At 38.7% G+C, this 27,806-nt stretch overlaps 1 protein-coding gene and 1 long non-coding RNA gene across 8 annotated transcripts in view; one reads left to right on the plus strand and one right to left on the minus strand.

The window, feature by feature from the left end:
- The window catches only part of AKAP6 (A-kinase anchoring protein 6), a 626,630-nt gene that overhangs the window by 171,871 nt on the left and 426,953 nt on the right, over positions 1-27,806 (plus strand). The window lies entirely within an intron of this gene.
- Positions 1-27,806, minus strand: part of LOC134760069 (uncharacterized) — a 101,313-nt gene that overhangs the window by 3,552 nt on the left and 69,955 nt on the right. For both annotated transcript variants that reach the window (XR_010136954.1, XR_010136955.1), the window contains exon 2: positions 8,295-8,367. This is a non-coding gene — a long non-coding RNA (uncharacterized LOC134760069). The remainder of the gene's footprint in view (positions 1-8,294; positions 8,368-27,806) is intronic.

Here is a 27,806-nt window from a genome sequence, read left to right on the forward strand (position 1 = left end):
TACAACCTCCGCCTCCTGCATTCAAGTGATTCTCCTGCCTCAGCCTCCTGAGTAGCTGGGGATTACAGGTGCCCACCATCATGCCTGGCAAATTTTTGTGTTTTTAGTAGAGATGGGGTTTCGCCATGTTGGCCAGGCTGGTCTTATTCCTGACCACATGTGATCCGTCCACCTCGGCCTCCCAAAGTACTGGGATTACAGGTGTGAGCCACTGCGCCCAGCCTGCAGGTTTTGTTTTCGTTTGAACTGTTTGCTTTTGGGTTTAGGTGAGGAGTAAATTGAGGAAGGCAACATTTTGGTTATTTCTGTCATGACTGCATATGGAATATACCAGTAGGTCCTGGAAACATCACTTTTCCTAAATGGTTCTGGTCTTGTCTTATAATTTAAAGTCAGACTTGGATTTCCTAACTAAATCAGTGCCTTTCAACGCGTATCCTTTGAACCTTTCTTACTGGTTTGGTGCAATTATTTATCTCGCTCATTGTAGCTTACTATTGGCAGCAGTTACACTAGTTTCATTATTTCCAATGTGAGGCCTTATATGGAATTTAATCAAATGTGATGTTGTGTCTGATCTTTCTCTCCTTTGAATTGTATAACACATTCAGCCATGTCCTCTTTTGTTTTTCCCATGAGAATAGAAGAGAGCCTTCTCTGACACCCTCCCACATTTTTTTTTTTTGTTTGCATCATGTGGCTCATCACTCCCATGTGGAAATGTGCATATATGCACGTGCATGAGAGAGAGAGAGAAGCCAGGGTGTCATGCTGAGAGAAAGGCCAGCTATGAGTACAGTCACAGGAGTATGGAGATTCCTAGAAAAGGGCTGCCCATTTGGGTAAAAATCACTGCTTTCCTCCTACACAGACATCAGCCACACCTGTGTTCAAATGAGCACACCTGTGTTCATTTGACTATTTGTTAGCTGGGTGCCCTACTTCTGGAGAACACCAGAATCCTTGTGAGTTCAGAGGGCTCTGTAGGAGTTTTATTAACTTACAATACTTGTTTAAGAGCCCCTGAGTAATCATAATTATTATATTAGAATGAGTCTGAGATTTTTTATGGAGAATATAAACTGTACTTGGAGTATATTTTCTTGTTTTCACAGTCTCTTCAATGCCATGAAGAGTAAGTTATTTGAATTTGCATATGTTAAGGTGGTGGTGGTGGTATATTGACAATTATGCAGAGAGGCAGTAGACATGGTGAACACTTACACTGAAAATTCTAAACTTATTAAATTATTTGCATTTGGGGAGAGAAAGAGAGTCTTGAGAATCAGATCTGGCTGTGTATACTAAAAGAACATTATGCTCTAAAGAGTAACTCAAAATTTTTCATAGTGACATTATGGTATGTAATTAAAATGGCAATATTTTGCATGGTATGACAAAACCTAATTGTCATGGCTGCCATATTATATAGGGAAAAAACTAACATTTAGCATCACTATAATAATACTGAAATATTTAGAGCAAGTATTAGATTTTGTTCTAAAATAAACAACTATTATGATGTCATCAAAATGGAAAGTGTTGCAAAGGGAAGAAATACACTTTGGCTGAATACATGGAAAATGCTGGTGGTATTCATTAAGCATGGAATAATAAGAGGAACAAAATTTCCATCTCCATCCCTTCCTGCATGAAATATCTTGTGTGTGTTCAGAGCTCCCTTTGAAGTCCGTATATGATCTTTGCTTTAATCCATTTTTAAAGCTTCCTTTGAAGTCAGTGGGAGCTCATTCCTGGAAGAGAGGAAAGTGGCTGAGGATTGGGTACCTGCTGGGGAAGAGGGACCAGCCTAATCATAACAGGAAATAATATTTATTGATTGTCCTCATGTGCATGATCTATTAGGCTGCACACCAAAGTGACTTTCAGACTGGTTTGATTTATTTCCTAGTGTTATAAAGCTATTAAGATGACCAAAACCAGTAACTTCTTTTTAGGATAGTGTTTTTTGTTTCAAATAGCTGGGGAAAAATAATACTTATAAATGGAAATCATTCTTTTATTTTGACACTGTCACAGACATTTCATCTATGTGAATTTTCCGGATAACTGAAACTAATACTTATCTAATAGAGCAATGAGCAGTTTCTTTAAAGACAATTGAAGAGTGTAGGATTCTTTTCTTTCTTTCTTTCTTTTTTCTTTTTTTTGAGACAGAGTTTCACTCTTGTTACCCAGGCTAGAGTGCAGTGGTGCGGTCTCAGTTCACTGCAACCTCTGCCTCCTGGGTTCAAGCGATTCTCCTGCCTCAGCCTCCGGAGTTGCTGGGATTACGGGCATGCACCACCATGCCCAGCTACTTTTTTTTGTATTTTTAGTAGAGACAGGGTTTCACCATGTTGGCCAGGCTGGTCTCAAACTCCTGACCTCAGGTGATTCCACCCCCTTGGCCTCCCAAAGTGCTGGGATTACAGGCGTGAGCCACCGTGCCCAGCCATGAGTGTAAGATTATTTTCTGCAGTATGAAATTACTTCAGACTACTTATCTTTTTAAAGAAAATCTCATTAAATTCTTTGGAGCAAGGTAGAAAGTTATTTTCATTTTTCCTGTGTCTTCTTTGCTGCTGTCAACTGTCCTCTGTAATATAGGTTCTCTGTTTCTATTCTACTGTCTTATTTTACACAGAGTTGCCTGAGGAAGAGCCAGGAAACCTGAGATAGATTTATACCTTTCCATCAGAGTAAAGTATAAAGACTGTTTCTTCCCTCATTTCCTTTTTCTCTCCCCACATCTCATTCTGCTCCTCACTTCCTGTCCCTCCTCTCCTTGGGCTTCCTGTTTCTTTTCCTTTCCCCTTTGATCCTCTTTAATGATGTCTGCCCCTCCTATGAGAGGGTGTCTCCATCATTGTTTGGTCTGTAGACTTTGGTCATAGGCTTGAGCTCTGTATCTCTGACTGGATCTTGACCTGGATGCCTCTCAGAACCTCAAACTCAACACTTTAGAACTGAGCTCAGCAACTCCTGCCAAGAACATTATTTTTAGTCTCTATGTATGACATCACCTTCCATCTAGCTTCCGTCTAGCCTGATAATCTGTGAATTGCCATTGACAATGTCTCCTCCCTATCACTCCACCTCTAAACGTGTATCAAATCCTGTCACATCTGCCTTAGAAATTCACAATCAGCCCATCTTTTCTACTCCTCTCTGTCTCTGTCTCATCTAGTCACTTATCACATCTTGGAGATGACCACAGCTGCCTTCTCTCTGGCTACTTCCTTATATAAATTTGTCTTTACATGTTGCAAGTTTTCTTCTTCAAATTTGAAGCTCTCCATGTCATTCTCAGACTTAAGAAACCCGTTTGTCTCTGCTGAGCATATAAAGACTTTTACTGTCTGATTTGAATCTCTAGCTCCTTTTCTATTCTGTGAGCCTATTGCTCCTGGCATTGAAAATGCACTTGGCAAATGTCTGTGTATCCTTCAAGACTAGAAGGATTATCCTTTCTATGAAGGCTTCCTCAGTGTCTTCAGGCAGTAACTTCTCCTTTTCTGAGTTCCCCCCAGCCCCCTCTTCTTTCCTTACTTGTAGTACATGATCGAGCGACCTGTGATAAATTGTTTTTATGTGTCTCTTGCACCAGAATGAAAGCTCCTAGAGACAACATTTTATAGTTTATTTATCTCTCAATCTCCATCCTAGTGCCTACCTCGGATCAGGTACAAACTAGCAAATGTTTGGTGAGTGACTGAATAAACGAATGAAGATTTTGAAAGGTCTTTTTTACTTACATTTGGGCTTGAAGTTGTGTTTTATGTTATCAAAGTCGGTGGTTCAGACATTAGTAAAATATTTTAAAGCAGATTCTTCCTTCAAGAGGCATATAGATAGAAAAGCTATAAAATTTCTGCCTCTCATAAGGGAAAGCAATGCCAACACACAGAAGGATAGAAAGTGCTGGTCCTTATTGATTTCCCCAAGCCTCTGTACCACCTCCAGAATTATTTGCTGCTAGAGTCCTGTCACATGAGAAAAGCAACTTGCTACCATTAAAACCACTTGTAGTCAGTTATAGAGAGCAACCATCTGCTTTAGAACTTCTACTTCTCAAGATTTCTCAGATTTCAGTGAAGATTTCACTTAACACCCTCTTACAAAAGAGTTTTTTTTCCCTTAGTGTTTTTAGCAGGGCTTATACGTAAAACAAATCTCCAAAGTCTTATTTTTAAAAATGACAATTCAGTGAAAGAAACATGCCCTCAGAGCACCTAGTCTATGGTAGGAATAAGACAAATTTAAAGATACGTATTAATAGAAAATATCGGCTGGGCATGGTAGCTCACGTCTGTAATCCTAGCACTTTGTGAGGCTGATGGGGGTAAATCACTTGAGGCCAAGAGTTCGAGACCAGCCTGGGCAACATGGTGAAACCCTGTCTCTACTAAAAATACAAAAAAAATTTAGCTGGGCCTGGTGGCACATGCCTGTAATCCCAGCTACTCTGGAGGCTGAGGCAGGAGAACTGCTTGAACCCGGGAGGCAGAGGTTGCAGTGAGCCAAGATTGCACCTCCACACTCCAGCCTGGGTGACAGAGTGAGACCCCATCTCAAAAAAAAAAAAAAAATCAGTAAGGTCTCCTTATGATATTTATGGAGATATTCATATTTACTTATGAAGAGAGACTTGGTTCTAGTTTTAGTGAAGTTTCTGGGTAGTGGTAGAGATAGAAAACTATCTTTTGAGTTAATTTAAAAACTAACTGAGAGCATATGGCTTTATTCAATCGACATATAAAGTAAAAGTATACTTTGGTTCCATTGTTTGGGCCATTAAAGGAAAGGAAAAGAAATATAAGACTAAGATCTGGAGGTAGAGCAGTGGGGGAACTAGGAGACAGAGTGAAGTTTACATTAGAGAGAAAGGCTGGGAGGAAGAGAAGAGGAGGAAGAGACCAACATCTGCTGCTTTTTTGGCCATTCCTTTAATTACCCCTATTCCTCCATAAACCTTCTATTTTAGTTCTCTGCTTCATTGTCCCTCCTTTTCTTCTAACTTACCTCATCTGGCCCTAAACCCTCCTCTAATGACTTGTGTACCCAAGGCTCCTCAGGTTCTTCCTTTGGTTTTTAACCAGTGTCTCTCCTCACCTCCATCCTCAAACCCTCACCTGCCTCAGGTCCAGAGTACTACTCACTGTATGATCTTGTCCCTTCCCTCTCTTTTCCTAGATGAATGAAAATTTCTGCCTGTTCGTTTCCAGTTTGGTGGAGTCCTGATTTACCTTACCTTTGGTGTGTTATTTAACTTTCTGGGCCTCAGTAATCTTATCTGTGAAAAGGGGATTAGTAATACCTTACAAGATTGTGAGTCACCTAGCAGGTCCTTAGCAAACGTTGGTTTCCCTTTCTGTCTTTTCTTTTTGCTGCTGTTTCCATTCCTTCACTTCTCTGCTGATACTAGTGCTTTTCAGTCCTCTCACCAGTTAAGCCATCTGCTGGGAATTTGTCTCTGGAATTCTGCTTGGAGCCTACCCCTCTGTCTGAGAGTAAGATTTCAGAGGGAGGCTCTGAATTGAGGACATTTCTGTACCAGCATCAGAGTGGGACATCACAGGTTCAAGTCCTGGTCCCACCATGTTCTCACTGTGTGAGCGCTGGGCAGGTTGCACACTGTGTTTGAGGCTTAGTTTCCTTGTCTATCATTTGAAGATAATAATGATTTCTACTGCATAGGGTTATAGTAAGGATTAAGTGAGCTACTTCATGAAAATGTTTAGTAGAATGCCCAGCACATTGTAAGTGCTCAATAAATGTTAGCTATCATTGGTAGATACTTCAATTTAGAAAATTTGTTGAGTGCTTTGTGCCCAATGACATGATGTCCTTATGCTGCAGCTTCATCTTTTCATCTCAGAAGGAAAAATTGGCAGGATTCAAATGCCAGTTACAGTGGCATATCCAGAGAAAATCCTTGAGAGATGCTTGCTGGGTTTTACTGCGTGTGGTAGAGGGGGAGTGTGGAAGTGTATACCAGCTTTGTTTTTCATGGGAAAGAAACTGTACCAATAGGAGCAAACTGTGGTACAGGGGAAGGATGCAGTGATTTGGATGTGGCTACCTGGAACAGGAGAGATGTGGTAGCAGCTGGGCTGAGGAGGGTGGGCCCGCAAAGGGTGCTGCTGCCACCACCTGCACACTGTTGGTATCTCCACCAGCCTTACCCTCTGGACACTAGCTTCAAAATTCCTGTATCACCAGAGCCCTACAACCCCTGGTTAAAAAAAATTACTGCTTTAGAAAGATTATGCTTCATTCTAGAATTAGAGTTAGAATTTTGAGGTTCTAATCGGGGGGCAGATTTTATGTGTGTGTGTGTGTGTGTTTTTTCTGTCCCGGTGAAAAGTAATGAGAGAGGCTGAAGATGAAACTACTTCACAATATCAGCAAAATGTTTAGTTGTGTAAAAGAAGAATTGTGTTAAAACAACTTTAAAAGAATATCTTTTATTTAACTGTTTGTCAAAAATAGTATATCATATACTTGCCACAGTAATAGATGAAGGCTTTTTAATAGAAAACAAGACAGGACTGTACCTGTTATGACTGTACCATGTCATTTCCTAATCTAGTCTGAAAAAGTGGGTGAATTATCTTTCAAGGAACTGTATTATTTTCTAGAATGACTGCAGTCTCTGAAACCTATAATGTATCACATACTTTGAGGCTGAGACAAAATATGTGAATTTGGCCCATCCCAGAAAATTCAGTATGCTTGCCTTAGTGACATTACAGTGGAGTTACATCATGTGATGTAACATATATAAAGTCAACTGGGAGCATTTGGAAAGAAATTTAAATATCGTGAGTAATTCTGCATATCAATTTACTCAGTGAGCCCAGGCCTGCTCTGGGAGCTCCCTGGGGATGGGAGGCATACGTTTGCTTTTCCTTGGTTGATCTCAGCTTTCTTGGGCCTCTCCTTGTGGGATCATCTGCCTGAACCCAAGGTAATTCTGGTGTTTAAACATGGCTCCTGAGTGCAAGCCAACTTTTTTTGCTTAACTCAAGAAAGGGTCATCATCTGTTTCAATCCTAGAAGAAAACAGCATTATTGAGAGGCCAAGTATCTCATGTGGCACTTTGCTAATGGATTTCAAAGTGAGCATCTTTGACCATATCTGCTGCCTTGAGAACTTAAAGTTCTGATGAACACTCCAGTGTTATCTGCTTTTGCCATTGGGCATGTAAGTGACCAAGGGTAGACTGTTGGTGGACTGGTTCATGATGCACAAACGGCCACCAGTAATGTGGTGTACAGTGCTGGAATTAGGAGCACCTGATTAAGAGTTAGCACACTGCTAACTAAGGGCTTACATTTGGTAAATGCTATGATTGAGCAAAATCCCTTAACTGTTGAAATGAGGCTATAGGCCCAAGAGGAATGAATCTTTCGTCAGTGTGTTCCCTTCTTGCTAGAATAATGGGAGGAGGGCTTTCTTTCTTTACTAGGTTAATTTTCATGATACCGGAGCAATAGGTAAAGTCTCTAGGGTAAAGATTCTGTGTCTTACATTGTCCCAATCTGCAGAGTATTCAGGATGATCTTAATACCACTAGAAAAATTCTCACGAGGGAATGGGGGCTAAAATGTGGGAAATTCTAAAGTTGTCACCTCATGTTTTGTTGTTGTTGCTTAGTCATCTGAGGAGGAGAGAAGCAAAGGATAGCTGATAATGGCTACCTACAAGAAGTCGTAGAATCATAGAATTTTGGTAACAGAGGGGACCTCAATGCTATATCTTGAGTTTTAGAGGAGAAATGATTTGTTTAACATGTGGCAGAGCTAAGACCAGAACTTTAGTTTCCTAGCCTCAGGCTGGTGTTTACTTGTGCTATTTCAGTGTCTCTGATGCATTGGTTTAATAGGAACTGGTTTATCCTGCTTCGTGGGGGTTCAGCTCCACCCTTCAATGAGCTCCCTGAAAAGAACAAAGTCCACATTATTATTACTTGTTTTGATTTTAGGGGGCATGATTGTCACTGGCAAGGTGTCAAGTGTACGTAAATTCTGAAAACATTTTGTGCTTGTATATGCAGGGGTGGGGAGAGATTAAAATGGGGTCTGTTAGGGTGGGTGAAGGGATATGGATGATGCCTATAATGAAAGCTCCAGTTCCAAAAATTGATTCAACTTATGGTAATGGGTGCTGATGGAATTAATGGGGTTTTATGAATACTCCATGCTTTGATCTGCTTGGCATTAGGGAGATCTGCAAGGAGCAAATTTGAAATGATAAAAAGCTCTAGACTACTTTTTTGGTGCTTCACCTGTCACGATGCTGTTGCTGGTCTTGCTTGGACTTCACCTTCAATAAGAAACTCCATCTTGCCTCATGACACTCTGAAAAAAAAAAGGGTGGGTGTAAGAGACCTTTTTTTGAGAGAGAAAAGCAGCATCCAGTATGCAGATTGGAAGCATTTACTTAAATGTTTACTCTGATTCAAGCTTTGAAGCCCCAGAATTCAGGTCCCATGGCCATAAAAGGAGAGGAATTCTTCCCCTTTATCTTTTGATGGCATTGGTTTGAACAGAAGTTCTGTTTTTACTAAGATTGTTATTTTTTATTTGCAACTAAATGTCTCTGTTTTTTATTTTTATTTCTTTTTTTTTTAATTTCCATAGGTTATTGGGGAACAGGTAGTGTTTGGATACATTAGTAAGTTCTTTAGTGGTGATTTGTGAGATTTTGTTGCCCCCATCACCCTAGCAGTATACACTGCACCCTATTTGTAGTCTTTTATCCCTCACCCCCTTCCCACCCTTTCCCTCAAGTCCCCAAAGTCCATTGTGTCATTCTTATGCCTTTGCGTCGTCATAGCTTTGCACCCACTTATGAGTGAGAACATACAATGTTTTGTTTTCCATTCCTGAGTTACTTCCCTTAGAATTATAGCCTCCAATCTCATCCAGGTCGCTGTGAATGCCATTAATTCATTCCTTTTTATGGCTGAGTAGTATTCATCGTATATATATGAGATATATGTATATCATATATGATGATATATCATATTCCTATATATGATATATATAGTATTCATCATATATATGATATATATCTTATATATATTCATCATATATCATTATATATATTCATCATATATATCATTATATATATTCATCATATATATCAGAGTTCATATATATTATACATATATTCATATATTATAGTTCATATATTATATATTATACATATATTCATATATACAGTTCATATATTATATATATCATACATATATTCATCATATATCTCTATATCTATATCTGTCTAGCTATCTACATCTCACAGTTTCTTTATTTGGGTTGGTTTCACGTTTCTGCAAAGTATCTTTTTCGTATAATGACTTCTTTTCCTCTGGGTAGATCCAGGGATTGCTGGATCAAATGGTAGTTCTACTTTTGGTTCTTTAAGGAGTCTCCACACTGTTTTTCAGAGTGGTTGTACCAGTTTACATTCCCACCAGCAGCGTAGAAGTGTTCCCTGTTCACCGCATCCATGCCAACATCTATTATTTTTTGATTTTTAAATTATGGCCATTCTAGCAGGAGTAAAGTGGTATCGCATTGTGGTTTTGATTTGCATTTCCCTGATCGTTAGTGATGTTGAGCACTTTTTCATGTTTGTTGGCCATTTGTATGTCTGCTTTTGATAATTGTCTCTTCGTATCCTTAGCCCACTTTTTAATAGGATTGTTTCTTTTTTCTTACTGATTTGTTAGAGTTCATTGTAGATTCTGGATATTAGTCCATGGTCAGATTTATAGATTGTGAAGATTTTTTTTCCCATTCTTGGGTTGTCCGTTTACTCTGCTGACTGTTTCTTTTGCCATGCAAAAGCTCTTTAGTTTAATTAAGTCCCAGCTATTTATCTTTGTTTTTATTGCATTTGCTTTTGGGTTCTTGGTCATGAAATCCTTGCCTAAGCCAGTGTCTAGAAGGGTTTTTCTAATGTTATCTTCTAGAATTTTTATAGTTTCAGGTCTTAGATTGAAGTCCTTAATCCATCTTTAGTTGATTTTTGTATAAGGGAAGAGATGAGGATCCAGTTTCATTCCCCTACTCGTGGCTGGCCAATTATCCCAGCACCATTTGTTGAAAAGGGTGTCCTTTCCCCACTTTATGTTTTTGTTTGATTTGTGGAAGATCAGTTGGCTGTAAGCATTTGGGTTTATTTATGGATTCTCTATTCTGTTCCATTAGTGTATGTGCTGATTTTTATACCAGTACCATGCTGTTTTGGTGACTATGGCCTTACAATGTAGTTTGAAATCAGGTAATGTAATGCCTCCAGCTATTGTAAAAGGAGTTGAGTTCTTGAGTTTATTCTCAGCTTGGTTGCTGTTGGTGTATAGAAGAGCTACTAATTTGTGTACATTAATTTTGTATCTGAAAACTGTGCTGAATTATTTTATCAGTTCTAGGAACTTTCTGGAGGAGTCTTTAGGATTTTCTAGATAAACGATCATATCATCAGCAAACAGTGACAGTTTGACTTCCTCTTTACCAATTTGGATGCTATTTATTTCTTTGTTTTGTCTGATGGCTCTGGCTAGGACTTCCAGTACTATGTTGAAGAGAAGTGGTGAGAGTAGGCATTCTTGTCTTGTTCCAGTTCTCAGAGGGAATGCTTTCAACTTTTCCCCATTCAGTATTATGTTTGCTGTGGGTTTGTCATCGATGGCTTTTATTATATTTATCATTTTTTATTTTTATTATTTTATATATATTATATTTATATGTATTATGTTTATTATTTATTGTATTTATTATATTTTTTAATCATAAAGGGATGCTGGATCTTGTTGAATGCATTTCCTGCATCTATTGAGATGATCATGTGATTTTTGTTTTTAATTCTGTTTATGTGGTGTATCACATTTATTGACTTGCATGTGTTAAACCATCCCTGCATCCCTGGCATGAAACCCACTTGATCATGTTGGATTTTCTTTTTGAGATGTTATTGGATTCAGTTAGCTAGTATTTTGTTAAGGATTGTAGTGTCTATGTTCATCAGGGCTATTGGTCTGTAGTTTTTTTTTGTTTTTTTTTTTGTTATGTCTTTTCCTGGTTTTGGTATTAGGATGATACTGACTTCATAGAATGATTTAGGGAGGGTTCCCTCTTTTTCTGTCTTGTGGAATAGTGTCAATAGGATTGGTACCAGTTCTTCTTTGAATGTCTGGTAGAATTCTGCTGTGAATCCATCTGGTCCTGGACTTTTTTTGTTGGTAATTTTTAAATTACCATTTCAATCTCACTGCTTGTTATTGGTCTGTTTAGGGTATCTAATTCTTCCTGATTTAAGCTAGGAGGGTTGTAGCTCTCCAGGAATTTGTCCATCTCTTCTAGGTTTTATAGCTTATGTGCATAAAGGTGTTCATAGTAGCCTTGAATGATCTTTTGTATTTCTGTAGTGTCAGTTGTAATATCTCCCATTTTGTTTCTTATTGAGTTTATTTGGATTTTCTCTCTTCTTTTCTTGGTTAAGCTTGCTAATGGTCTATTAATTTTGTGTTTTCAAAGAACCAGCTTTTCATTTCATTTATCTTTTGTATTTTTTTTTGGTTGTTGTTGTTTGTTTGTTTCAATTTCATTTAGTTCTGCTCTGATCTTGGTTATTTCCTTTCTTCTGCTGGGTTTGGGTTTAGTTTGTTCTTGTTTCTCTAGTTCTTTGAGGTCTAGATTGTCTGTGCTCTTACAGACTTTTTGATGTAGGTGTTTAGGGCTATGAACTTTCCTCTTAACACTGCTTTTGCTATGCCCCAGAGGTTTGGTAGGTTGTGTCACTATTGTCGTTCAGTTCGAAGAATTTTTAAATTTTCATGTTGATTTCATTTTTGACCCAATGATCATTCAGGAGCAGGTTATTTAACTTCCATGTATTTGCATGGTTTTGAAGGTTCCTTTTGGAGTTGATTTCCAGTTTTATTCCACTGTGGTCTGAGAGAGAGTGCTTGGTATAATTTCAATTTTATTAAATTTATTGAGGCTCATTTTGTGACCTATCATATGGTCTATCTTGGAGAAAGTTCCATGCACTGTTGAATAGAATGTATATTCTGTGGTTGTTGGATGGAATGTTCTGTATGTATCTGTTAAGTCCGTTTGTTCCAGGGTATAGTTTAAATCAATTGTTTCTTTGTTGACTTTCTGTCTTGATGACTGCCTAGTGCTGTTAGTGGAGTACTGAGGTCCCCCACTATTACTGTGTTGCTGTCTATCTCATTTCTTAGGTCTGTTAGTAATTGTTTTATAAATTTGGGAGCTCCAGTGTTAGGTGTGTATGTGTTTAGAATTGTGATATCAAGGCCTTTTATCATCATATAATGTCCCTCTTTGTCTTTTTTAACTGCTGTTGCTTTAAAGTTTGTTTTGTCTGATACAAGAATAGCTACTCCTACTTGCTTTTGGTGTCCATTTGCCTGAAATGTCTTTTTCCATCCCTTTACCTTAAGTTTGTGCGAGTCCTTATGTGTTAGGTGAGTCTCTTGAAGGGAGCAGATTGTTGGTGAATTCTTATCCAATCTGCAATTCTGTATCTTTTAAGTGGAGCATTTAGGCCATTTACATTCAATGTTAGTATTGAGATGTGAGGTACCATTCTATTCATCCTGCTATTTGTTGGTTGTATACCTTGTTTTTTTTTTTTAATTGTATTTTTGTTTTATAGGTCCTGTGAGATTTATGCTTTAAAGAGGTTCTTTTTTGCTGTGTTTCCAGGATTTGTTTCAAGATTTGGAGCTCCTTTTAGCAGTTCTTGTAGTGGTGGTTGGTATTGGTGAATTCTTTCAGCATTTGTTTGTCTGAAAACGACTGTATCTTTCCTTCATATATGAGGCTTAGTTTCACTGGATATAAAATTTTTGGCTGATAATTATTTTGTTTGAGGAGGCTGAAGATAGGGTCCCCATCCCTTCTAGCTTGTAGGGTTTCTGCTGATAAGTCTGCTGTTAATCTGACAGGTTTTCCTTTATAGGTTACCTGTTGCTTTTGTCTCACAGCTCTTAAGATTCTTTCCTTTGTCTTAACTTTAGATAACCTGAAGACAATGTACCTAGGCAATAATCTTTTGGTGATGAATTTCCCATGTGTTCTTGGTGCTTCTTGTATTTGGATGTATGGGTCTCTAGCAAGGCCAGGGAAGTTTTCCTTGATTACTCCCCCAGTTATGTTTTCCAAACTTTAAGATTTCTCTTCTTTCTCAGGAACATCAATTATTCTTAGGTTTGGTCATTTAACATAATCCCAGACTTCTTGGAGGCTTTGTTCATATTTTCTTATCTTTGGATTGGGTTAGTTTGAATACCTTGTCTTTGAGCTCTGAATTTCTTTCTTCCACTTGTTCAATTATGTTGCTGAGACTTTCCAGAGCATTTTGCATTTCTAGAAGTGTGTCCATTGTTTCCTGAAGTTTTTATTGTTTCTTATTTATGGTATCTATTTTCTTGAATATTTCTCCCTTCACTTCTTGCAGCATTTTTTGGATTTCCTTACGTTGGGCTTCACCTTTCTCTGGCACCCCCCTGATTAGCTTAATAACTAACCTCCTGAATTCTTTTTCAGGTAAATCAGGGATTTCTTTTTGATTTGGCTCTATTGCTGGTGAGCTAGTGTGATTTTTTGGAGGTGTTAAAGAACTTTGTTTAGTCATATTACTAGAGTTGGTTTTCTGGTTCATTCTCATTTGGGTAGGCTCTGTCAGAGGGAAGGTCTAGGGCTGACGGCTGTTGTTTAGATTCTTTTGTCCCACAGTGTGTTCCCTTGATATAGTACTCTCCCCCTTTTCCATATGGATATGGCTTCCTGAGGGCTGAGTTGTAGTGAGTGTTATCTCTCTTCTGGATCTAGCCAGCCAGCAAGTCTACCAGGTTCTGGGCTGGTACTGGGGGTTGTCTGCACAGAGTCCTGTGATGTGAACCATCTGTGGGTCTCTCAGCTGTGGAAACCAGCACAGTATTTGAGGTGTCTCCTGGGTCCTGCAGAAGCAATCTGTTTCCTTCAGGGGGTATGTGGGTCCTCTCAGGTTTCCTGATTTATTCCTGAAGTTGTTCTGGAGCAAAAATTCACGATGCAAGCCTCCATATGCTGCTCTGTCCATCCAAGTCAGAGCTGCAATCTAGTCCTGCCTCCTGTCCTCCATGATCTCCCAAGAATCTAGGTGTCTCTGTTTTTTGAATGTTGCATTTGCTACTAATGTAGCGTTTGCCTCACCCAGAAGGAAAATACCTTATTTAGGTACCAGTGCAGGCTGCTTCTCTGTAATATGGGTACAGGACCTACAGTTGTTCCCTGAGACCCAGATGTCACTCCTCAATGACACAAGACCAGGTGCTTTAATAGGAACTTTGTTAAAAGCAGTTGAGGGATTAAGTGCAAAGAACCTCAGATTGCTCAATGTCAGCTTAAAGCAAATAGCAGATAACATGCAACAGCATTCTCATATTCAATCTCCAGTGCCTCCTGATTTGGAAGTTGCAAAATTCCTTGGCTGGAGTGTCTCTGCTCTTGTCTTATTTAGATGTTTTTCTCTGATGTCTTGGTCTTGAGTCTTCAGCTTTTTCCCCTCCCAGGCTTTTATGACCAACTGGGAAATCTTGCAGTGTCTTCAACAGCAGTAGCTGGAAGTTCATATCCTTTTTGGCTCTAGTTATCTCTGTTCCTACATGTTTCTAAACAAGTATGTGAAAATCCAGCACATTAAGAGGTTTGCTTTCCTTCAAGGCATATTCTTTGGACTCAGCTCTTCCCTGACCATTGGGCAATTGAGAGAGCAGCTCTATGGTCCACCTGGACTCTGGTTGGGCGGTTTCTCATGGTTAACACCATCTCCCTTGGTGCTGTTGTGGTGGTAGTGAGTTCTCTTGAGATCTGGTTGTTTGATGAAAGTGTGTGGAACTTCTAACCCCACTGCCTTGCTTCTGTTCTGGCCATGTAAGACGTGATTGCTACCCCTTCGCATCTTCTGCCGTGATTGTAAGTTTACTGATGCTCCCCAGAAGCAGAAGCCACTATGTTTCTTGTACAGCCTGTAGAACTATGAACCAATTAAAGCTCTTTTCTTTATATATTACCCAGTCTCAGGTATTTCTTTATAGCAGTGTGAGAATGGACTAATATGGGAGGGAAAAAGTGGAGGGGAATGGAAATGGAGAAGAGATGAAGTGGGAGTGAGTCTTATCTTGATATATCTTTTTATATACTTCTGACTTTCAGAACCATGTTAATATTTCACTTACTTAAAAAAAAATCATCTAGGATGTGGGGAAACCCAAAGTGGAAAACAACTAGTAATAAATGAACCTAACTATCACACATGAATAATATAACAACAGTGAATGGGATAGTGAAGGACATAATTAAGCAACTTTGGAAAACAGTTTTTGATTATATATTACAAGGTGAAAGAATTGCACACAGTGTTCTTTAGCTAATAGCTTGTTTTTCACAGGGTTAGCAATTTTGAAATTATGTGTCCTTTAGAGCAATTAAGTAAATATATTGCAGTAAATAATATAATGAAAACTAAGTACTTTGTCAGAGGAAGAAAGTACAAATAAGGGAAGAAGGAAGGCTGGAATGACCTCTGTGATGGATTAGAATTAGAGGTGTGAATATGAACTCATGGTTTCTAATATATACACACAAATATAAAGAAATATATACAAATGCTTGTGTATGCATGGCTTCAGTATACATACATATATTTTCCAGTTCTGTCCACTGAGAGTCCTAGAAACAGTGAAAGCCCAGTAGCCATGAGCACTCCTAGCTCAGATCTTGGTTTCTAAATACCTTTTCCAAATAAAGGGAACTTCAGCTCCTCAGAGAAATGGCTGATTCCAGGACTGAGGCTGAGAAAGTATAAGATGACCCTAGAGCATCTTATTACACCAGAAACTATGGCTGTGCTCAAGAAATGATTGGGATATGTCAAGTGGATATAGGGGCCCAGTTAAAAGGGCAACCACTGGCCAAATTGAAAACAAATTTGAGCCACAAAATAAGTTAAGATAGTAATGAATTGTAATTCATAGACTGAAAAAATATCCATGAGTTCGTAGGGTTAAAATTAATAAATAAACTGGGAGAATGGAGATCTCTTCTTACAATAGAACTCTAACAAATGTAGAAGAAATTATAGAAATAGAAAAATCACCATTTATTATTTTTTAATTTTTTTCTTCTGCACATTACCCTCAAAACTGCCAACCATTTATTAAATACTATAATAATAATAGTTATAGGCAAGAATCATCACTGGATGCTAAAACAATTGGACGAAAGTATTTGCATAATCTCAAAATATAGCTCTACAAAATGCCTAGTAATTTCAAAGAGAAATATAGTAACTTTATGTTGGATAAGCCTGGCAGACACCCCATAACCAAGTGACCAAAGTTAACATTATCAATATTAAGACATATTGACATGTTTGCCTTGATAAACTGAAAAGGGTATTTAATATCATTAAATGATAGTCTTGCCAAAAATGCATAACCTGATTTTAACCATGAGCAAAGATCAAACAAACCCAAATAGAGGAACATTCTATAAAATAACAGGCTGGTACGCTTCAAAACTGTCATGGTCATAAAAGACAAAGACTGAAGAACTGTCTTGGATTGGGGCAGACTAAGGAGGCGTGACAAATAAATGCAGGGAATGACCCTGAATAGATCCTAGACCAGAAAAAAGCATATTAGTGGGACAAATGGCAAACTCTGAATAAGATTTGTAGATGAGTTCATAATATTTCATCAGTGTTTATTTTCTGGTTTTGACAAGTACTGTGGTTGTATAAGATGTTGCATTTAGGGAAGCTAGGTGAAGAGTTTACTGGACTTTCTTGTACTATTTTGCAACTCTTTTGTAACTCAAAATGAAAAGTTAAAATTTAAAAAAATTAAGAAGAAAAATTATAATGGGGAGAGATTTAAGGGCAAATACAGGCTCTAGTTATCTTCTTGGTTATTATTATTTTTGGACACGACCAATAATAATAAAAAGAGAAGAAAGTACTCTTTTTCTAAAGCGATACGTGCATTTGTAAACACTACAGGTTTGTCATGTATTTAAAGTTATTTGTTTTAATTCTAACTGGCAAATTTGAATATAAGTAAATAATAGAATTAGGGGTAGAAATTAAATGGAAAAAATGAAAAGAAATCACACAGCAAATTTTGACCTTCAACTTGGTTCCCCTGACTTTAATTATGGCATATTTAAAATCAATAATAATCATCAAATGCTCTCACCTACAGAGTCATGTTAAATGATTATATATAATATAGTGCATGAATTCTGCCTTTTTGAGTATGAAATTGACAACTGGCATTATACATTCATTAAAGTGAGATCTGAGTAGAGTATTAAATTGAAAGCTATTTGGTAGTTCTCTTTCAGGAGGAGTTTTTCTGATGCTCTTCTTCCAAGGGACATTTTCTGCTACCATCATCAAAAAAATTGATTGAACATTCATGATGTGTTGAGTGTCACTCACAAGAGATATGTTCTCTGATTGCTTGAGGCAAATGCTTTATGCTTTCAAACATTTAAGATTTCAAAGGAGCCTGGCAAGTATGATTATAACTTTAGGGAGATAAAGGTCCAAAACTGGAGCCATAGGGTGGAGTAGAGTATGACCTGTGGTCTTGTACTTCTACAAGGTGAGATGGAACATCAGTGTCAGAGTCTCAAAAAGAATAAAATAAAAAATGTGGGGATGCTGATGCACATGACAAATAGACCAAAGAACAATCAAGGTTACCTACTCTGAGAGAAATTTGTATTCACATCAGATGGTAGTTCTCTTTCCATTTCTCTTCTCTATACCTAAATGTACACACACATGTATAGACACTCATACAGTTACTTCTGAACTTGGCTGTGCTGCATTTGTTTGTTGCATGTGTCTGTTTCTACTGGGGTGACCTTTAGTTCCTTTCCTAGTCAGCAAAAACATGTAGTTTTACCTTGATTTTTGGTTATATCATTAAGATGGAGAAGTAGTTGCTGACCCATAGCTATGAGTTTATTTTTATATTAAGGGCTATATATTTGCCATTCTTAGAAACTAAAGGAAAAGGAGGAAAATATCTCTGCAAAATTATGGGGCAAAACAAATTGTGCGTGTAAATAATTATGTCTGCTAAATAGCATCACTGAGTGGATTCTGAAACATTTCAGGGCCACCTTGGTTTCCTTCTCAGGGGCCTTGGTTACCACAATTTAGGAGTTGACTTCACAATTAAGTAGTAATATGGCATTATCCCAAAGCTGCCCTCCTAGCCTTTTCCCACCGGGCCTTTAGACCCTGCTCATCCCATGTATACAGTAATGGGAAACCCAGGAATATGTTCAGTTCCAAGCAGGCTAAATATAACTCCATCTTCTTTCTCTTTCACCTCTGAAAGCACATGAGAATGCAAAGGACAATAACAAGATAATAGTGATAATCTTGAACCTGCTCTAAGTTATTAATAACTTAGAGAACCTGCTCTGAATTATTTGTATAATATATTCTAGTACTTTATCATTAGTAGCAAGTTACTTTCAACACATCTCATAACAGATAGATATAGCCCTTGAGCCCCCACAAGAAAGTGGGGCACAGTGCCCCATTTTCCCATTGTCATCTCACTGGGAGCCTGAGGGTGAAGTTAACCCTCAGAAGAGGGCAGAATTAATGGAATTTGGGGGAAATCAAGCCAGGGCTGGTAGATTAGGTCAACCATAGAACTCACCCTTATGCTAGTTTTCCAGTTACATGAGTCAATAAATGTTCTCGCTTTTTAAGCTAGAAAGAACATCCTGCTCTGGGACAGTTACCTGCTTTGTTATCCAGAAGTAATCTTATGTTGTTTATGCCTTGTTTTCTATGTTGATGTCTAAGGATTATCTAAAAACTTACACTTATTTTTCCCCCTATTTATCCCTCAAAACTTTCCTGGGTTATCACCTCCATCCCTTATACCTCAGATGGAGTTCATTACTTTGGCATTTGTAACATATATATAGTGTGGGCATACTTCTATTATTGCCCACTGCATATTGCATTATGTCCATTTGTTCATGTGTCTGTCCCTGATACTCTGTGAGTCCTAGAGATGAGGACCCACTGTTATTTATCATTATATATCCTTTGCTTAACACTGTGCCTGGCTTAGAATTGCTGCTATACTTAATGTCTGGCAATCTGTGGAAATAGTTCTAGGATACATTATTTGTGAGAGAAATATGTCATTAATGATCTATAATGTGTATATATATCAGTGAAGAAATGATCAAAAGACTGCTACTATTTAATTTAAAATTAAATTGTTTCGGGGTAGGAGAAGAGGGAGAATGATGGGCGGAGAAAGAAAAAGGAAATAGTTTTTCCTTTTCACTTACCTGAGTTTGCTTGTGAAATATGATAAATTTCACTCCAGACTGATTGCAATTCAATGCTGAGGGGTTTGTGGTCATGGCTTGCCAGCCTCATGGTGTTTAGCTTTCACTGCCATGTCAAGAGCAGATGACTTCCTTTCCTAAAAGCATGTTCTTGGAAACTCATTAAGAAACTCATTAACTTTGGGGTTTTCTACCTATCAGTCATTCCTCCTTTCTCCTTCCTAACTGAACCCTGACTTTCTTTTGCCATCTACCCCATTTCTACATGGAGCAGGTGCCTCTGAGGGTGGACTCCACCCCTAGATGCAGGTATGGACCTGATTGATCAATCCCATCCTTCCTGCCAGTGATCAGTTCAGGAATGTGTATGTGCTGCAGTTTGGGCTAGTGATAAAACAGGAAAGGAAAGGTGTGTTGGGGAGTTCTAGGAAAGTTTTCCCTTAAAGTTTCCAGAAGTAAGCTCTCTCTCTCTCTTTCTCTGGAGGCTTTTGTATGCAGATGTGAGACTGAGCTGCCATTGCCATCTCACTGGGAGCCTGAGGGTGAAGTTAACCCTCAGAAGAGGGCAGAATTAATGGAATTTGGGGGAAATCAAACCAGGGCTGGTAGATTAGGTCAACCATAGAACTCACCCTTATGCTAGTTTTCCAGTTACATGAGTCAATAAATGTTCTCACTTTTTAAGCTAGTTTGATAAGTGTCTGCTATGACTTGAAGCCTAAAGTGTTCTAACTTGTTAACAAACAAACAGTCAAACAAAAACACTTCTCTAATGTTGAATAGATGGAAAGTGGAAACTAGGGCCAGTGAAAGACAATTTGGCAGGTAGGAGAACAAAAAAGTAGTTTCCTTAGACCAGTGCTTATTGAAACACAAATTTCTGGGACGCAGTCCCAGAGCTTCCAATTCAGTAGCTCTGGAGAAGGCCTGAGAATTTGCATGTTTAAAAAGTTCCACAATGGTGCTGTTGCTACTGGTCCAAGGACCACACTTTGAAAACCACTACCTTAGACTTCCAAGCATGCTGCCTTTTATGCCAGGATAGCCAAGGGTGGTGGGCAGGGCCATGGTGCCAAGAAGTGAGCTCTAGCTATTCATTGGAACAGCCATTGGGCCCCTCAAAGCAGGTTGAGCAGGTAAACCCACATAATGGTACAGAAGTTATCAAAACACTTTTTTTGTCTTTTTTTTTTTGAGATGGGGTCTCACTTTGTCACCCAGGCTGGAGTGCAGTAGCATGATCTCGGCTCACTGCAGTCTCTGCCTCCCAGGTTCAAGTGATTTTCCCACCTCAGCCTCCTGAGTAGCAGGGACTACAGGTGCTTGCCACTGTTCCTGGCTAAACTTTTTATTGTCTTCTTAAACCGTAAATTCCATGAGGAGCAAGCATATGACTTGAATATCTTTATTCCCCAGTTGGATTTAACACACACTTCTAAGCACACTGTAGGCACTCAGTAATACAGAATTAACTCACTGGAAATAATTCTTGGTTAACTCACTGGAAAGAAAGCACTATTTGCCAAATTCTGTAGCTGGATGTTTTAAGGCAGGGATAGGTACAATATAAGGAAGGCCAAAACTAGCCCAGGATGATGAGTATGTAAATAAGAGCTAACCTCCTTGCTAAGAAGCTCCAGCAACTTTTTCCTTTAGGGAAAATGCAACACTGAGGTCTCCTCTTTGAAGCCTTTGGCTTTTGCTCTGAAAACCTGTCATCACCTGTCTCTTTTTACTTTTCATACTAGCCACAAAATAAATCTCTGATAGTGCTGTACTAGTCTGGCAATGTTGCTTTTTCCTTCAAGTATTTACTCCCTCTGTGGACACATCAACTCTAAGATTACAATCAGGGGAGCCTCCTGTGTTTCAGATAAATAACAAACTATCACTCTGTAAGAGAAGAGAACTCCCTCTGCCCTTTAGGTAGTTTGCATTCAGACAAATAACTGTTTCTTAAATGAGAAACATAATTGGTATTGTGCAAGGGCTGGGAGTGCTCCCATGCTTTCTTCCAAGCAGCAAATAGTGGCCCCAAATGCAGTGAGGCTGTGCCTCTGATTTGTGATGGAAAGAAATTGGCAGGTGTGGGGCCTTCTCCTTGGCTGGAAGGATCTGCTTCCTCCAAGCCTCTGTTTAAACCAGGTGTTTGTTTACCTTGAGGCAGGGTCAGACAAGGGCTTCTTGGCTTTACCACTCTTTGCCTTTCTTTTAACATCAGGTTTTGCCAAGTGATTCATACATGCTGGAAATGCAGAGGGGAATCTAAAGGAGTGGCATTTCCCTTAGCCAGGAATGGATTAAGACAGAAACATCAAATGTGATGGATGTGGTTTGATACATCCCTGCCCTTTCCAGCTATCCACACCGTGTACTGAGGCCTCTCCCATGGTTCCAGGCTTCTCCTGGGTCTAGCCAGCAGAAGGGAAGGGGACAGTCTCTGTGAATATGTAAATACATGATAATTGTCAAACTGTAGGCCTTTATAGTGGCATTTCTCCAATAATATAATGGAGTTTTGATTTGGAGCAAATTGATGGTACTCTTTACACACTATATGTTTGCCCTCTTCTTTCTTTCTTTTCTTTTCCTTTCTCTCTCTCTCTCTCTTTCTTTCTTTCTTCCTGGTTTTTTTTTTTTTTTTTTTGATGGAGTCTTTCCGTGTCGCCCAGGCTGGAGTGCAGTGATGCTATCTCGGCTCCCTGTAACCTCCGCCTCCCGGGTTCAAGCAATGCTCCTGCCTGCCTCAGCCTCCCAAGTAGTTGGGACTACAAGTGCACGCCACCATACCTGGCTAATTTCTTTTGTATTTTAGTAGAGACGGGGTTTCACTGTGTTGCCCAGGCTGGTCTTGAACTCCTGAGCTTAGGCAATTCACCCACCTTGGCCTCCCAAAGTGCTAGGATTACAGGCGTGAGCCACTGTGCCTGGCCTGCCCTTATATTTCTACAAGTTACTAGAAATAAATTTTAAATGAAACACTTCTTATTTAGGGAGTCAGAGTGAAAACTACAATAAGTTTGATTAAGAAGAGTCATTCAAATATACAGAGGTATGAGTTTAATATGGTACTTCTGAAAGACTGGACTTTGTTGTGAAGTATCGTAACATATAACTATTAAGCTGAGAGGTTAAAACATGATAAAGAGGTTCTGCAGATCAAGAGGTTTCACGAAGCTTTTTCTCAAATGCTCTCCCCATACTCTCAAAAATATGATCAGCAGTAATTTAGCTGTCATCCAGTGTCTTGTCACATTACAGGAAAGAATGGGGATAAATCTTTTCATGTCTTTGTAGGAGTACGCATTGGATACCACCTCAAGCAGGGCCTTCTGGGGACTCCCCACCTAGATACCCAAATTATAGAACACTTTACAAAGTGTTGAGAATAACCTCAAGCTTCCTCAGGTTCTCTGACAACTTCTTCTTTTCCAGCCCAGGCTGATTTCTTGTTGAGGTCCTACATTTCTTGTTGAGGATGATAGAAGCTGGATATTTCCCTTTTGTATCTCTTTTAAATCTACTTGGTTCTTTTTTAAAAAATAGTATCTTATTCCTTTCTTCTGTTTTTAATTCCCTTTTAGACTTATAAAAATAGTTTAAAACCAGCTTGTTTTATAACTGTTCCTGATAATTCTATTATGTGAAGTTCATATTTTGCTGTTTTCTGCTGAGCCTTGATTATTGTGCTGTGTTTCCCCAGGTGTTTTGTGAGTTAGGGTTGCAAGCTTTTGTTATCTGTGAGAATCCTGTGTGACCTTATTTGAGGATGTGTTCTTACCAAGAGGCTTCTTCTTTTCTTCCACCAGGACCTCAGCAATGACATCTGGGAATCCATTTTCATGTTAATTTATCTGCTTGGGGTTTACCTGCCCTTGTAGTAGTGTAAATCTGTATCTCAAACCCACATGAGGGCAGGTCTGTGGTTATAAATTCTCAGGGGAAATTTTTTTCCCTTCACCCAGAGCTCAGCCTGAGATAGAGGAGGTTCCTTGTTGCTTACTTCTGTGGGTGGATTTTTTTTTTTTCCAGTCCACCTGTTTTCAGAGGATATAGACCTCTAGGGTCCTGGTTCATCATAAGAATCTCAGTTTTATCACCCTACCTTGTGGCCACTCCATGTGTCATTTACACACAAGACCCTTTGTTACTTAGGTTGGCAATGACATTTAGAGTTACAAAAGTTTGGGTCCTTGTTTTCCAGGTTTCTCTTTGTGTTGGGACTTTGAGGGTTTCACTTTTCATTCCTGAGAGTTTATACAGTTAAAAAATTGTTGATTATATTTTATGCAGCATTTCCAGGTGCTTGCTGGCAGGAGTATTTCAAGATATTTAGTCCACTTTTAGCAAAAAAAAAAGGGAAGAGAGTAAGCATTCATAAATGTTATAAATGCTAGTCAAAAGTGACTTTGGTTATTTTAATATTTTAATAGTTGTGGTCTTCCTAATTGCTGACTCCTTGACCAGTGTCTTCACTGTGGTTGAGAATCTAACATCCATTCCACTCTGCTCCAAACCAATGGTTCACAAACTTAAGTGCATCTGAATCTCCTGGAATTCTTATTAAAACACAGATTGCTGTGCTGCTGTGCTTCAACTCTAGAGATTCTGATCCAGTAAGTCTGGAGTGGGTCCTAATAGTTTGCATTTTTCTCAAGTGCTGCTGGTGGCCTGGGGACCACAATATAAGAATCAGTCATGATAATCCTGTTCTTTTCACTTGAGACTAGATTAGGAATGGGCATATGATCTAAATCTACCAGAAGAGATGAGGGGAAGTCTGCTGGGGGCTTCCAGGAAAGGTTACCTCAATCCTGAGAAAAAGGCATAGGAAAAAGTGGTTCTGTTTTCCTCTGGACATTGTCATGTAAGGACATGATGCCTAGAACTGTCACAGGTCTCTTACCTCCCTCGTGAGAATGAAGCTAACCTAGGGTAGAGGGGCAGAGCCAGGAGAATCTCAGGGCAGCAGAGAAAGAATCCTGATAGCTCTTCCTTGGCTAGGTCCTGCCCTACTTCTGTTATTTCATTATGTGAGATACTCCATAAATAGAAAAAAAATTAAAAATTGAAATGAGTCAGGGTTTTCTGGTTACTTTCAGCCCCAAAGATTCTAAGTGGTACAGCTATCATATGGGTATGTTGACTCTTATTACCTGCCACCCCCAGCTACAGAGTGCCAAAGCAAGTTCATTTCAAATTATGTTTTTTTATTTATTTTTTTTGAACTACTAATTTTCTGTGACACTTTTTTCTCCACTTTACCCCACCGCACACACAGTCGCACTCAGCCCTCTGGGAATATGCTGTAACACTTAAAATTGTGAATCTCTTGAAAGGAGGCAGCTACTCCAAACTTTCATCTCATTTCCACATGTGGGACTGCAGGATCCATTTCTAGTTGAATGCATGATGACAGTTTTACAGGAAGTCTTCCTTATATTATCTTTTTATATATTGCTGTTTTCTGGCAACCGTAGCTAATTAACAACTTAATATGTCTCTCCTTAGACTTTAATTCTAATTTTTAGAATTTCCCAATCAAGTCAACATTGATTTTATCGGAATTTCAAATATACCGTGTCCTACTATGCTGTATTGTTGCTGGAAAGAATTGTAGCAGGAATCAAGCCTCATGATAAAAATGCCTGAATCCTGAATTGTGACCAGGATTGCAAAGAAAATAAAAAGGTAGCTCTCTAGGGAGTTGAACTAGCTTAGCATCTCCACATGGAATCTCAGAATGAGAACAGTGATTTTTTCCCTCCTCTTCTGTTTAATCCTAGTTTGGACAGCTTTTTATTCAGAACATCAAGGACTGTTGACAGTTGAATAAAAAGGGTGGAGGCTTATGGGATTGCTAATGAGATACAAAGCCACCTTGGAATAAAAATAAATTTCTCTCTGTTGGCTCCGCTGGCCATGGAGAGGTGAGTTAAGAACCTCAAACCAATTTCTACTGACAGGTATTCTTGTCATGGTAAACAGTGCAATGCACATTTTAGTTGGCTTCTGAGAAGGAAGGCCAGGGGCTTCCAGTTGTGTGATATCTTCCCAGCAGATAGCTGGGCTAAGGTGAACAAATTGTACTGATGTGGCATGAGGCACAGTATCTGGTCAGAAAATAAAGTTCTTAGTTATAGTTAACATACAGCATTTTTCATAAAATTAAATTTTTCAGCCCACAAATTCAGGTAAGTGTTAAAATGAAGAATTTTATTATTTCCTGATATCAAATGCCTTTTCCTACTTTCTCTCCAATCCTAATAATTTATCTAGACCAATTCGTAGTTCATGACCTCTTTTGAAGCCTTGCCTGACAACCCAAGCTAGAAAGGATATTTCTTTTGAGTGCCTGGAGAACTAATGTCCCTACTTTTGTCTTATTTCGCAAACTTGACTATACAGCTCATTGAAGGCAGGGATTATATAATATCTTTTCTAGTATTATCCACACAAGATCCACTACAGTGTTTTGCACATAGTAGTTGCTCAATAAATGTTGGTTGGTGGTTGATTTTTTTTTTTTTTTTCTTTGAGACAGAGCTTTGCTCCATTGCCTAGGCTGGAATACAGTGGCGTGATCTCGGCTCACTGCAACCTCTGCTTCCTGGGCTCAAGCGATTCTCTTGCCTCAGCCTCCTGAGTAGCTGGGACTACAGGCACATGCCACCACACCTGGCTAGATTTTTTGTGTTTTTAGTAGAGATGGGTTTTCACCATGTTGACCAGGCTGGTCTAGAACTCCTGACCTCAAGTGATCTGCCCACCTTGGCCTCCCAAAGTGCTGGGATTAACCACTGCGCTCGGCTGGTTGGTTGATTTTTTATTCCTGTGAAGTATACAACACTGTAGACTTAGAAATCATCTAAGAAGAGAGTTTTCTCACATAGAACCTGTGGATGCACATCAAGGCTTCTGGAAATTTATTGAAATTGAATGCAAAGTAGACATTTTCTTGGGAGAGGGACCATAGCTGTCAACAGAATCACAAAGGGGTTCTTGATTCCTTTCCAAATGAGGAGAATTACTGAACTAGGCTATTCATTTTCTTTTCTTCTTGACAAAACTATTAATAGGTCCCGAGATGTTGATAATACTGTCATGACCTCACAAATACTATAGCAGTAAGAGTTCTCTTGGGATACCTCAGTTCCCATTTTTAACAGTTGTTCCTGAAAGAGAAATGGAGATTAAATTGAATTCATGTGCTGTGATTAGACTGATTGTATTTTTTAAATTGCACACCATTAAAAGGACTGTGTTCTCAAGTTTTGGTAGAGACAGTATATCGTGGTAGTTAGATGTATGAGCTCAGAGCCAAGCCTGTGCTTGTATCTCAGCTCTGTTACTTACTAGCTGTGTGACCTTGGGCAAATAACTTAAACCTTCCCAGTCTCAGTTTCTTCGTCTGTAAGATGGGAATAGTTATAGTGATCTACCTCTCAGGGTTGCTCTGAGGATTAAATGAATCAATGCATGAAAAACATTTAAAGCAGTGCTTTGCACACATATTAACAGTAAACATAATGTAAGTGTTAGCTATTAATATTGCTGATGGCTTTTGTTGTTGTTCAACTGTAGCTCTCATTTTCACGAATACAGATTAGCCATGGTAAATGTATCTTCTGCAGCCCTTCTCACCACCAAATTCACTTCTGAGTCATCACATTGAGGTCAGATCAGATTGTTGAATTATTTTGCAGAAATTATGTGGTTTTATTGTCTGCTAGGTATAATTCTAAGTTTTCTTGCTTGTGTTTGCTTGGCACTTTGAAATCAAGTTCTCACGTTCTGAGGGTATTTAAGTCATTTAAAGATTACCAGGCTAGAGAATCAAGATCCTTTGAATTTCAGTGAATGCACTTTTTTATCCCATGAAATATTTTTTTTGAAAAATATTAACAAAAATATTCTAAGAAAAACTTTTAGTAGAGTCGTTTAGTCATCTTTATAGTTGTAGTTAACTTGGAAAAGGATAAAATGAAATGCAAGGGATTCTGACAGATTGAAGTCACTACTGCCTAGAATTAATTCTTTCCATTAGCTTTAAGATTAACCCCTTTAAAATGATGAAAGGTTTTGATTAATCCTAGAATTCTTAATCCCCACCTTTGGGAGAGGCAGAAAAAAATACTGAAGTGATTTTTGTTGGGGAAGTGCTTATGCTAAATGAGGCAGTTTGTCAGATTTTACTTTTATGAGTTGACTGGCAAGCATTTGAGAAGGGAGGGTGTTTTTTAGAAGGCTGTGCTGCAGCAGATTCCTCAGCTAAGTGCACATCCTGTGATATTTCCCCCACTCTTCCCTGATCAGTGAAATTGCAATTAAATAACTAATATCAACTGCTCCATTTCCATGATCCTCAGAGCCTATGGAATTAGAAT

This window comes from Pongo abelii, chromosome 15 (assembly GCF_028885655.2).
Source record: "Pongo abelii isolate AG06213 chromosome 15, NHGRI_mPonAbe1-v2.0_pri, whole genome shotgun sequence".
NCBI classification, from domain to species: domain Eukaryota; kingdom Metazoa; phylum Chordata; class Mammalia; order Primates; family Hominidae; genus Pongo; species Pongo abelii.